Raw genomic sequence first — 11,049 nt, 5'->3', positions numbered from 1 at the left:
TGCCTGGGATTCCTCCGATGCATCCTTGCGTGTAACGCCTACTGCTGCTGGCGCTGCTGTTGTTGCTGCTGGGAGTCGATGGTCATCCCAAAGGGGAAGTCGGAAGACCACTTGTACTACTTCCAGTAAGCAATTGACTGTCCAACAGTCCTTTGCGAGGAAGATGAAATATCACAGCAGTCATCCTGCTGCAAAGCGGATAACTGAGGCCTTGACAACTATGTTGGTGTTAGACGTGCGTCTGGTATCCGCCGTTAGTTCACAGGGAACTACACAATTTCTTGAGGTAGTGTGCCCCCGTTACCAAATACCATCTAGGTTCCACTTCTCTAGGCAGGCGATACCGAAAATGTACACAGACCTCAGAAAAAGACTCACCAGTGTCCTAAAAAATGCAGCTGTACCCAATGTCCACTTAACCACGGACATGTGGACAAGTGGAGCAGGGCAGGGTCAGGACTATATGACTGTGACAGCCCACTGGGTAGATGTATGGACTCCCGCCGCAATAACAGCAGCGGCGGCACCAGTAGCAGCATCTCGCAAACGCCAACTCTTTCCTAGGCAGGCTACGCTTTGTATCACCGCTTTCCAGAATACGCACACAGCTGAAAACCTCTTACGGCAACTGAGGAAGATCATCGCGGAATGGCTTACCCCAATTGGACTCTCCTGTGGATTTGTGGCATCGGACAACGCCAGCAATATTGTGTGTGCATTAAATATGGGCAAATTCCAGCACGTCCCATGTTTTGCACATACCTTGAATTTGGTGGTGCAGAATTTTTTAAAAAACGACAGGGGCGTGCAAGAGATGCTGTCGGTGGCCAGAAGAATTGCGGGACACTTTCGGCGTACAGGCACCACGTACAGAAGACTGGAGCACCACCAAAAACTACTGAACCTGCCCTGCCATCATCTGAAGCAAGAAGTGGTAACGAGGTGGAATTCAACCCTCTATATGCTTCAGAGGTTGGAGGAGCAGCAAAAGGCCATTCAAGCCTATACAATTGAGCACGATATAGGAGGTGGAATGCACCTGTCTCAAGCGCAGTGGAGAATGATTTCAACGTTGTGCAAGGTTCTGATGCCCTTTGAACTTGCCACACGTGAAGTCAGTTCAGACACTGCCAGCCTGAGTCAGGTCATTCCCCTCATCAGGCTTTTGCAGAAGAAGCTGGAGACATTGAAGGAGGAGCTAACACGGAGCGATTCCGCTAGGCATGTGGGACTTGTGGATGGAGCCCTTAATTCGCTTAACAAGGATTCACGGGTGGTCAATCTGTTGAAATCAGAGCACTACATTTTGGCCACCGTGCTCGATCCTAGATTTAAAGCCTACCTTTGATCTCTCTTTCCGGCAGACACAAGTCTGCTGGGGTTGAAAGACCTGCTGGTGAGAAAATTGTCAAGTCAAGCGGAACGCGACCTGTCAACATCTCCTCCTTCACATTCTCCCGCAACTGGGGGTGCGAGGAAAAGGCTCAGAATTCCGAGCCCACCCGCTGGCGGTGATGCAGGGCAGTCTGGAGCGACTGCTGATGCTGACATCTGGTCCGGACTGAAGGACCTGACAACGATTACGGACATGTCGTCTACTGTCACTGCATATGATTCTCTCACCATTGAAAGAATGGTGGAGGATTATATGAGTGACCGCATCCAAGTAGGCACGTCACACAGTCCGTACTTATACTGGCAGGAAAAAGAGGCAATTTGGAGGCCCTTGCACAAACTGGCTTTATTCTACCTAAGTTGCCCTCCCACAAGTGTGTACTCCGAAAGAGTGTTTAGTGCCGCCGCTCACCTTGTCAGCAATCGGCGTACGAGGTTACATCCAGAAAATGTGGAGAAGATGATGTTCATTAAAATGAATTATAATCAATTCCTCCGTGGAGACATTGACCAGCAGCAATTGCCTCCACAAAGTACACAGGGAGCTGAGATGGTGGATTCCAGTGGGGACGAATTGATAATCTGTGAGGAGGGGGATGTACACGGTGATATATCGGAGGATGATGATGAGGTGGACATCTTGCCTCTGTAGAGCCAGTTTGTGCAAGGAGAGATTAATTGCTTCTTTTTTGGTGGGGGTCCAAACCAACCCGTCATTTCAGTCACAGTCGTGTGGCAGACCCTGTCACTGAAATGATGGGTTGGTTAAAGTGTGCATGTCCTGTTTATACAACATAAGGGTGGGAGGGAGGGCCCAAGGACAATTCCATCTTGCACCTCTTTTTTCTTTAATTTTTCTTTGCGTCATGTGCTGTTTGTGGAATGTTTTTTGGAAGGGCCATCCTGCGTGACACTGCAGTGCCACTCCTAGATGGGCCCGGTGTTTGTGTCGGCCACTAGGGTCGCTTATCTTACTCACACAGCTACCTCATTGCGCCTCTTTTTTTCTTTGCGTCATGTGCTGTTTGGGGAGGGTTTTTTGGAAGGGCCATCCTGCGTGACACTGCAGTGCCACTCCTAGATGGGCCCGGTGTTTGTGTCGGCCACTAGGGTCGCTTATCTTACTCACACAGCTACCTCATTGCGCCTCTTTTTTTCTTTGCGTCATGTGCTGTTTGGGGAGGGTTTTTTGGAAGGGCCATCCTGCGTGACACTGCAGTGCCACTCCTAGATGGGCCCGGTGTTTGTGTCGGCCACTAGGGTCGCTTATCTTACTCACACAGCTACCTCATTGTGCCTCTTTTTTTCTTTGCGTCATGTGCTGTTTGGGGAGGGTTTTTTGGAAGGGCCATCCTGCGTGACACTGCAGTGCCACTCCTAGATGGGCCCGGTGTTTGTGTCGGCCACTAGGGTCGCTTATCTTACTCACACAGCTACCTCATTGCGCCTCTTTTTTTCTTTGCGTCATGTGCTGTTTGGGGAGGGTTTTTTGGAAGGGCCATCCTGCGTGACACTGCAGTGCCACTCCTAGATGGGCACGGTGTTTGTGTCGGCCACTAGGGTCGCTTATCTTACTCACACAGCTACCTCATTGCGCCTCTTTTTTTCTTTGCGTCATGTGCTGTTTGGGGAGGGTTTTTTGGAAGGGCCATCCTGCGTGACACTGCAGTGCCACTCCTAGATGGGCCCGGTGTTTGTGTCGGCCACTAGGGTCGCTTATCTTACTCACACAGCTACCTCATTGCGCCTCTTTTTTTCTTTGCGTCATGTGCTGTTTGGGGAGGGTTTTTTGGAAGGGCCATCCTGCGTGACACTGCAGTGCCACTCCTAGATGGGCCCGGTGTTTGTGTCGGCCACTAGGGTCGCTTATCTTACTCACACAGCTACCTCATTGCGCCTCTTTTTTTCTTTGCGTCATGTGCTGTTTGGGGAGTGTTTTTTGGAAGGGCCATCCTGCGTGACACTGCAGTGCCACTCCTAGATGGGCACGGTGTTTGTGTCGGCCACTAGGGTCGCTTAGCTTAGTCATCCAGCAACCTAGGTGCAAATTTTAGGACTAAAAATAATATTGTGAGGTGTGAGGTATTCAGAATAGACTGAAAATGAGTGGAAATTATGGTTTTTGAGGTTAATAATACTTTGGGATCAAAATGACCCCCAAATTCTATGATTTAAGCTGTTTTTTAAAAAAAACACCCGAATCCAAAACACACCCGAATCCGACAAAAAAAATTCGGTGAGGTTTTGCCAAAACGCGGTCGAACCCAAAACACGGCCGCGGAACGAACCCAAAACCAAAACACAAAACCCGAAAAATTTCAAGTGCACATCTCTAGTTATGATTAGGGAGAGGTTTGGAGGGAGATTATATATTATTATTATTATTATTATTATTATTATCCTTTATTTATATGGCACCACAAAGGATCCACAGCGCCCATTACACAGTACATAATCACATAAGCAAACAAGAAAACAGCACTTACAGTACAAGACAATATAGGACAGGTATAGAAACCCCGGGGTTAGGTGCCATCAATAAAAGGAGTATGAAGTATGAAGTGTAAGTAAGAAAAGGACAGGCACATGGGGAAAGAAGACCCTGCTCTTGCGAGCTTACAATCTAAAAGGTGAAGGGCTGACAGACCAGGGTGACACAGAAGGGGTAGACAGTGATCACAGACAAGAGGGCATATATATATGTATTCTGTTGGCCACACCCAATGCGTTTCATCACTAGTCGGACTTCGCAGGGGGTGTGTGCTTACTACACACTGCTATTGTCTCTGAGTGCCGCTTTCTGGTTGGACTACTGCATTATACATGTAGCGAGCACCAGAGCACGTTGTTTGATTTATGAGAGCGTCGGCTGCTGCTGGAGGACTATCTATGTGTATATATATATATATATATATATATATATAGATAATTCAAGCAGGCGGCACTCACGGAATTTCAAGCAGACAAGAACAGAGATCACTCCACCTTGTGTGAACTTAACGTTTCGGTTTATTAACCGTCGTCAGAAGTAACAATAACAATAGAAAGACAATCTTACCTTTATATACTATACATTCACCACGTGTACTTCCTTTGAATCCCAAAGGATTAACTTCCGGTATCGTCATCAGCTAGAGACAAAGCTGTCAATGAGGATGACGTATGCCGGTGTGAAAAAACCATCACCATGACAACTAGACAACAATATGACACGATTCATGAGGAGAGTACAATTGCATTTTACAATCTTCAGATATGGGATTATGATATTACCAAATGAACTGTGAGTTCAAATCAAATTTGAATTTCTCAGACAGAAAGCTAAAATACATGATTTTACAGACGTAATGAAGCCATAATAAATAAACACTACGAATATTAAAAAGTATTCTAAACTGTATGTAGAAACATATTCAGATCTAAGAAATCATGGAAGTGTGTCCCCACACATATAAGCACAACTGATGGAACACTCATAAAAAACAGGTCAATGATAGAGTTTCATTGAGGCCGCTGGGAGCAACCGTGTTTAACCGGTGTATCCAGCGGGCCTCTTTTTGCAGCAGAATTCTATGTCTATCACCCCCCCGTTTAGAAAAAGGAACCTGCTCTAACATTTTATAACGCAAAGTGGATAAACCATGATTGCGTAACTTAAAATGTTTGGCTCCCGGTTGATCTATAGGCTTGCCTTCCAATATCTGCTTAATGGCACTCCTATGTTGGGACATGCGTTCTTTAACATACATAGGAGTGCCATTAAGCAGATATTGGAAGGCAAGACTATAGATCAACCGGTAGCCAAACATTTTAAGTTACGCAATCATGGTTTATCCACTTTGCATTATAAAATGTTAGAGCAGGTTCCAGCTGGGGCTTGGACTCCGAACGCCGGACCGGTCAGGCCACTGGCAGGGAGGGCAGATCAGCTGGTGGTTGGCGGCACTTTCTCTCCACGTGAAAGTGCCGCTGCTGATCGTGGACTCCTCCTCCTCAACAGCAGCGATGCCAGTCCACAGGTCGGAGGTTTGAGGGGCGGGGAGGCAGCGAGTGACGCAAAGGAGGCAGCACCCACATTGTTACAGATTAAAAAAAATTTCCCACTCAGTTCCGCCCTTGAAGTGCTGGCGCCCATAGGCAGCTGCCTAAAGCTGCCTAATGGTAGCGCCGGCCCTGGTCACAGGGATGCTGAGGTCAGGAACACTGAGGGAGAATTACAGGGAGGGTGCATGCGGGGACACTGAGGAGGAATTACGAGAAGGGTGCAGGCAGGGAGACTGAAGGGGAAATATGAGGAGTGTGCAGGCAGGGACACTGAGGGGGAATTACGATTAGGGTGTGTGTAGGGATACTGAGAAGGAATTATGGGAAGGGTGTGGGCAGGGTATTACAGGAGTGTATAAGCAGGGTCACTGAGGGGGCAGTTACAGGGATGGTGCGGGCAGGGACACTGAGGGGGAATTACAAGGAGGGTGCGGACAGGAACACCAAGGGGATATATGCACACATACATACAGTTAAAAACCACTCTCTAGGTGTGGTGGCACTACATGTCCCAGTAAATCCAGTTAACAAGGTGTGCCTGGACTTGTAGTCACAACACAGCTGGACAGGCAGTCACTGGTCTAGATACCTCTCCATACAGAGCACTTTGTAATCTGTGATCCAGGCTGCCAGGATAGACCATGCAGTGCAGCTACAGTACCACAGAAAATGTACAGGTATGCTCATGCTGCACTGCTGACTGGTGCTGATTGTAGTGGCTGGTGTTTGGTGACAGACCACGTGGGACCAATGAGAAGGGGAGCGGATGAGGAAGAGGAGGTGCCTCGCCCCTCCCCATACCTGGAAGTGCCCCAGGCTATATTCACCATCATTGTGACCGTAGTCACAGAGAGTGTCAGAGTGCAATATGCTTCTGAGAGTCCAGCAGTGGATGAGCACTGCTAATGGATGTACTCAGTGAGAACTACTATGTAATTCTACCCCCTGGTGAGGGTGGCCTTGCCGGGCGCGCACCCCCAGGGCCTGCGCCCATGGCAAGTGCCATCCTGGCCAATAGGAAGATACAACTCTGGCTGACAGCTAAACAAGCAAATTAGTTTACTAAAAGGGAAGAGGCATACAGGGTGGGGTGTACTAAGCATCGCATCAGCAATGAGAGGCTGAGTAAAGGGATGAGTTATTTAGAATTAGTGAGATGATTTTGAGTTTAGCGGAAAATAAGAATTTACTCACCGGTAATTCTATTTCTCGTAGTCCGTAGTGGATGCTGGGTACTCCGTAAGGACCATGGGGGTATAGACGGGCTCCGCAGGAGACTGGGCACTCTTAAAAGAAAGATTAGGTACTATATCTGGTGTGCACTGGCTCCTCCCTCTATGCCCCTCCTCCGGACCTCAGTTAGGGAAACTGTGCCCGGAAGAGCTGACATTACTAGGAAAGGATTTGGAATCCAGGGTAAGACTTATACCAGCCACACCAATCACACCGTACAACTCGTGATAACTATACCCAGTTAACAGTATGAACAATAACTGAGCCTCTCTCAACAGATGGCTCATACAATAACCCTTTAGTTAAGCAATAACTATATACATGTATTGCAGAGAGTCCGCACTTGGGACGGGCTCCCAGCATCCACTACGGACTACGAGAAATAGAATTACCGGTGAGTAAATTCTTATTTTCTCTGACGTCCTAGTGGATGCTGGGTACTCCGTAAGGACCATGGGGATTATACCAAAGCTCCCAAACAGGCGGGAGAGTGCGGATGACTCTGCAGCACCGAATGAGCAAACTCAAGGTCCTCCTCAGCCAGGGTATCAAACTTGTAGAATTTTGCAAAAGTGTTTGAACCCGACCAAGTAGCAGCTCGGCAAAGTTGTAAAGCCGAGACCCCTCGGGCAGCCGCCCAAGAAGAGCCCACCTTCCTCGTGGAATGGGCTTTTACTGATTTAGGATGCGGCAGTCCAGCCGCAGAATGTGCAAGCTGAATCGTGCTACAGATCCAGCGAGCAATAGTCTGCTTTGAAGCAGGAGCACCCAGCTTGTTGGGTGCATGCAGGATAAATAGCGAGTCAGTTTTTCTGACTCTAGCCGTCCTGGAAACATAAAGTTTCAGGGCCCGGACTACGTCCAGCAACTTGGAATCCTCCAAGTCCCTAGTAGCCGCAGGCACCACAATAGGTTGGTTCAAATGAAACGATGATACCACCTTAGGGAGAAATTGGGGACGAGTCCTCCATTCTGCCCTTTCCATATGGAAGATCAGATATGGGCTTTTACATGACAAAGCCGCCAATTCTGACACACGCCTAGTCCAAGCTAAGGCCAAAAGCATGACCACTTTCCACGTGAGATATTTTAGCTCCACGGTCTTAAGTGGCTCAAACCAGTGGGATTTTAGGAATCCAACACACGTTAAGATCCCAAGGTGCCACTGGAGGCACAAAAGGGGCTGAATATGCAGCACCCCTGTAACAACGTCCGAACTTCAGGCAGTGAAGCCAGTTCTTTTTGAGAGAAAAAGGGATAGGGCCGAAATCTTGGCCTTTATGAATCCTAATTTTAGGCCCATAGTCACTCCTGACTGTAGGAAGTGCAGGAATCGACCCCCCTGGAATACCTCTGTAGGGCCTTCCCGGCCACACACCAAGCCATATACAGTGAAAAAGTCTTGCTGTCACGTCTTTCCTAGCCTTTATCAGCGTAGAAATAACTGCATCCGGAATGCCCTTTTCCGCTAGGATCCGGCGTTCAACCGCCATGCCGTCCAACGCAGCCGCGGTAAGTCTTGGATCAGACAGGGTCCCTGTTGCAACATGTCCTGACTGAGAGGCAGAGGCCATGGGTCATCTGAGAGCATTTCTTGCAATTCCGGGTACCGAGTCCTTCTTGGCCAATCGGAAGCAAAGAATATGGGCCCTCATTCCGAGTTGTTCGCTCGGTATTTTTCATCGCATCGCAGTGAAAATCCGCTTAGTACGCATGCGCAATGTTCGCACTGCGACTGCGCCAAGTAACTTTACTATGATGAAAGTATTTTTACTCACGGCTTTTTCTTCGCTCCGGCAATCGTAATGTGATTGACAGGAAATGGGTGTTACTGGGCGGAAACACGGCGTTTCAGGGGCGTGTGGCTGAAAACGCTACCGTTTCCGGAAAAAACGCAGGAGTGGCCGGGGAAACGGTGGGAGTGCCTGGGCGAACGCTGGGTGTGTTTGTGACGTCAACCAGGAACGACAAGCACTGAAATGATCGCACAGGCAGAGTAAGTCTGGAGCTACTCTGAAACTGCTAAGTAGTTAGTAATCGCAATATTGCGAATACATCGGTCGCAATTTTAAGAAGCTAAGATTCACTCCCAGTAGGCGGCGGCTTAGCGTGTGTAACTCTGCTAAAATCGCCTTGCGACCGATCAACTCGGAATGAGGGCCATTGTTCACACTCCTCCGTTTATTACAATTCTCAGCCCTTGGGTCTGAGAGGAAGAGGAGGGAATATATAGACCGACTGGAACACCCACGGTGTTACTAGTGCGACCACAGCTATCGCCTGAGAGTCCCTTGACCCAGCGTAAAACCTTTTTTTATCTTTTTATTGAGGTGGGACGCCATGTAGTCCACCTGAGGCAGTTTCCATCAATTTGCAAAACTGCGTGAAGACTTCCTGATGAAGTCACCACTTTCCCGGGTGGAGGTCGTGTCCACTCCCGGAATGAACACTGCTGACAGTGCACTTACTTGATTCTCCGACCAGCGAAGAATTCTGGTGGCTTCTACCCTCGCCACCCTGCTCCTTGTGCCGCCCTGGCGGTTTACATGAGCCCCTGCGGTCTGACTGGATCAGAACCGGTTGGTCGCGAAGCAGGAACTCCGCTTGACTTAGGGCGTTGTATATGGCCCTTAGTTCCAGGATATTGATGTGAAGGCAAGTCTGTTGGCTTGACCACAAACCTTGGAATTTTCTTCCCTGTGTAACTGCCCCCCACCCTCGGAGGCTTGCATCCGTGGTCACCAGGACCCAGTTCTGAATGCCGAATCTGCGGCCCTCGAGAAGGTGAGCACTCCGCAGCCACCACAGTAGAGACACCCTGGCCCTGGGGGATATGGTGATTAACCGATGCATCTGAAGATGTGATCCGGACCACTTGTCCAGTAAGTTCCATTGTCCTTGCATGGAACCAGCCGAAGGGGATGGCCTCGTATGATGCCATCATCCTTCCCAGGACTCGTATGCAGTGAAGCACTGACACCTGTTTTGGTTTTCAATAGATTCCTGACCAGTGTCATGAGCTCCTGAGCTCTCTCCATCGGGAGATAAACCCTCTTCTGGTCTGTGTCTAGGCAGATGAGCTGTAGGAACCAACTGCGACTTCGAAATATATAGAATCCAGTCGTGTTGCAGTTTCACTTCCAGAGAAGGTGATATGCTGTCCAGCAACTGCTCTCTTGATCTCGCTTTTATGAGGAGATCATCCAAGTATGTGATAATAGTGACACCTTGCTTCCGCAGGAGCACCATCATATCCGCCATTACCTTGGTGAAATTGGTAATGACAATCCCGTACTGCAATTCTGAGGTACGCCTGATGAGGTGGATAAATGGGGACACGAAGGTATGCATCCCTTATGTCCCGATTCATTTCAGGCTTGCAATGACCGCTCTTAGCGATTCCATCTTGAACCTGAACCTTTTCAGGTATATGTTCAGGGATTTTAATTCAATATGGGTCTAACCGAACCGTCTGGTTTCGGGATTATAACATGGTCGAATAATAACACCCTCTAGTTGAAGGAGGGGACCCTTGACCACCACCTGTTGAAGATACAATTTACGAATTGCAGTTAACACTGGCTCCCTCTCTTGGGGGGAAGCCCGCCGGGTCCTCGGTGAGGGGGCATCTTCTCACAGTCCAGCCTGTATCCCTGCGATACAATTTCTATTGTCCAGGGATCTAACAGGGAGTGAACCCACTTGTGGCTGAACTTACGAAGGCGTGTCCCCACCGGGCCTAGCTCCGCCTGTGGAGCCCCAGCGACATGCGGTGGATTTTTGTAGAGGCCGGGGAGGACTTCTGTTCCTGGGGACTAGCTGTGTTGTACAGCTTCTTTCCTCTGCCCCCGGCTCTGACAAGAAAGGACGCACCTCAGACTTTGTTTCTTTATTCGAAAAGCTGCATTTAATAATGTCGTGCTTTCCTAGGCTGTGCAGGAATATAAGGCAAAATATCAGAATTACCAGCTATAGCTGTGGAGACCAGGCCCGAGAACCTTTCTCCACACAATCCTCAGCCTTCCATATGCCTCTTAAGTCGGCATCATCCGTCCAATGTATATTCTACAGGACACGTCAAGCAGAAATCGACATAGCTTTTGTCTCTAGGACCCAGTATACTCATGTCCCTTTGGGCATGCTTTATAATTATATATCTATCACTTAAGACAGCATCTTAAAATATTTATATGCATACTAGGGTCTCAATCTCTGCTGATAAGGTACCTGTCCACGCTGCCACAGCGCTATAAACCCATGCCGACACAATCGCCGGTCTGGGTAGTATACTAGAATGTGCACACTATCTGCAGGATCCCTGAGAATAGCTAGTGCAAATAGGACACCCAAGGGGAAGCTTCTCAACACATCCTGGCC

This window comes from Pseudophryne corroboree, chromosome 8, assembly GCF_028390025.1.
Source record: "Pseudophryne corroboree isolate aPseCor3 chromosome 8, aPseCor3.hap2, whole genome shotgun sequence".
Lineage (NCBI taxonomy): Eukaryota > Metazoa > Chordata > Amphibia > Anura > Myobatrachidae > Pseudophryne > Pseudophryne corroboree.
The sequence above is the reverse complement of the archived record's forward strand: the minus strand, read 5'-3'. Positions refer to the sequence as shown.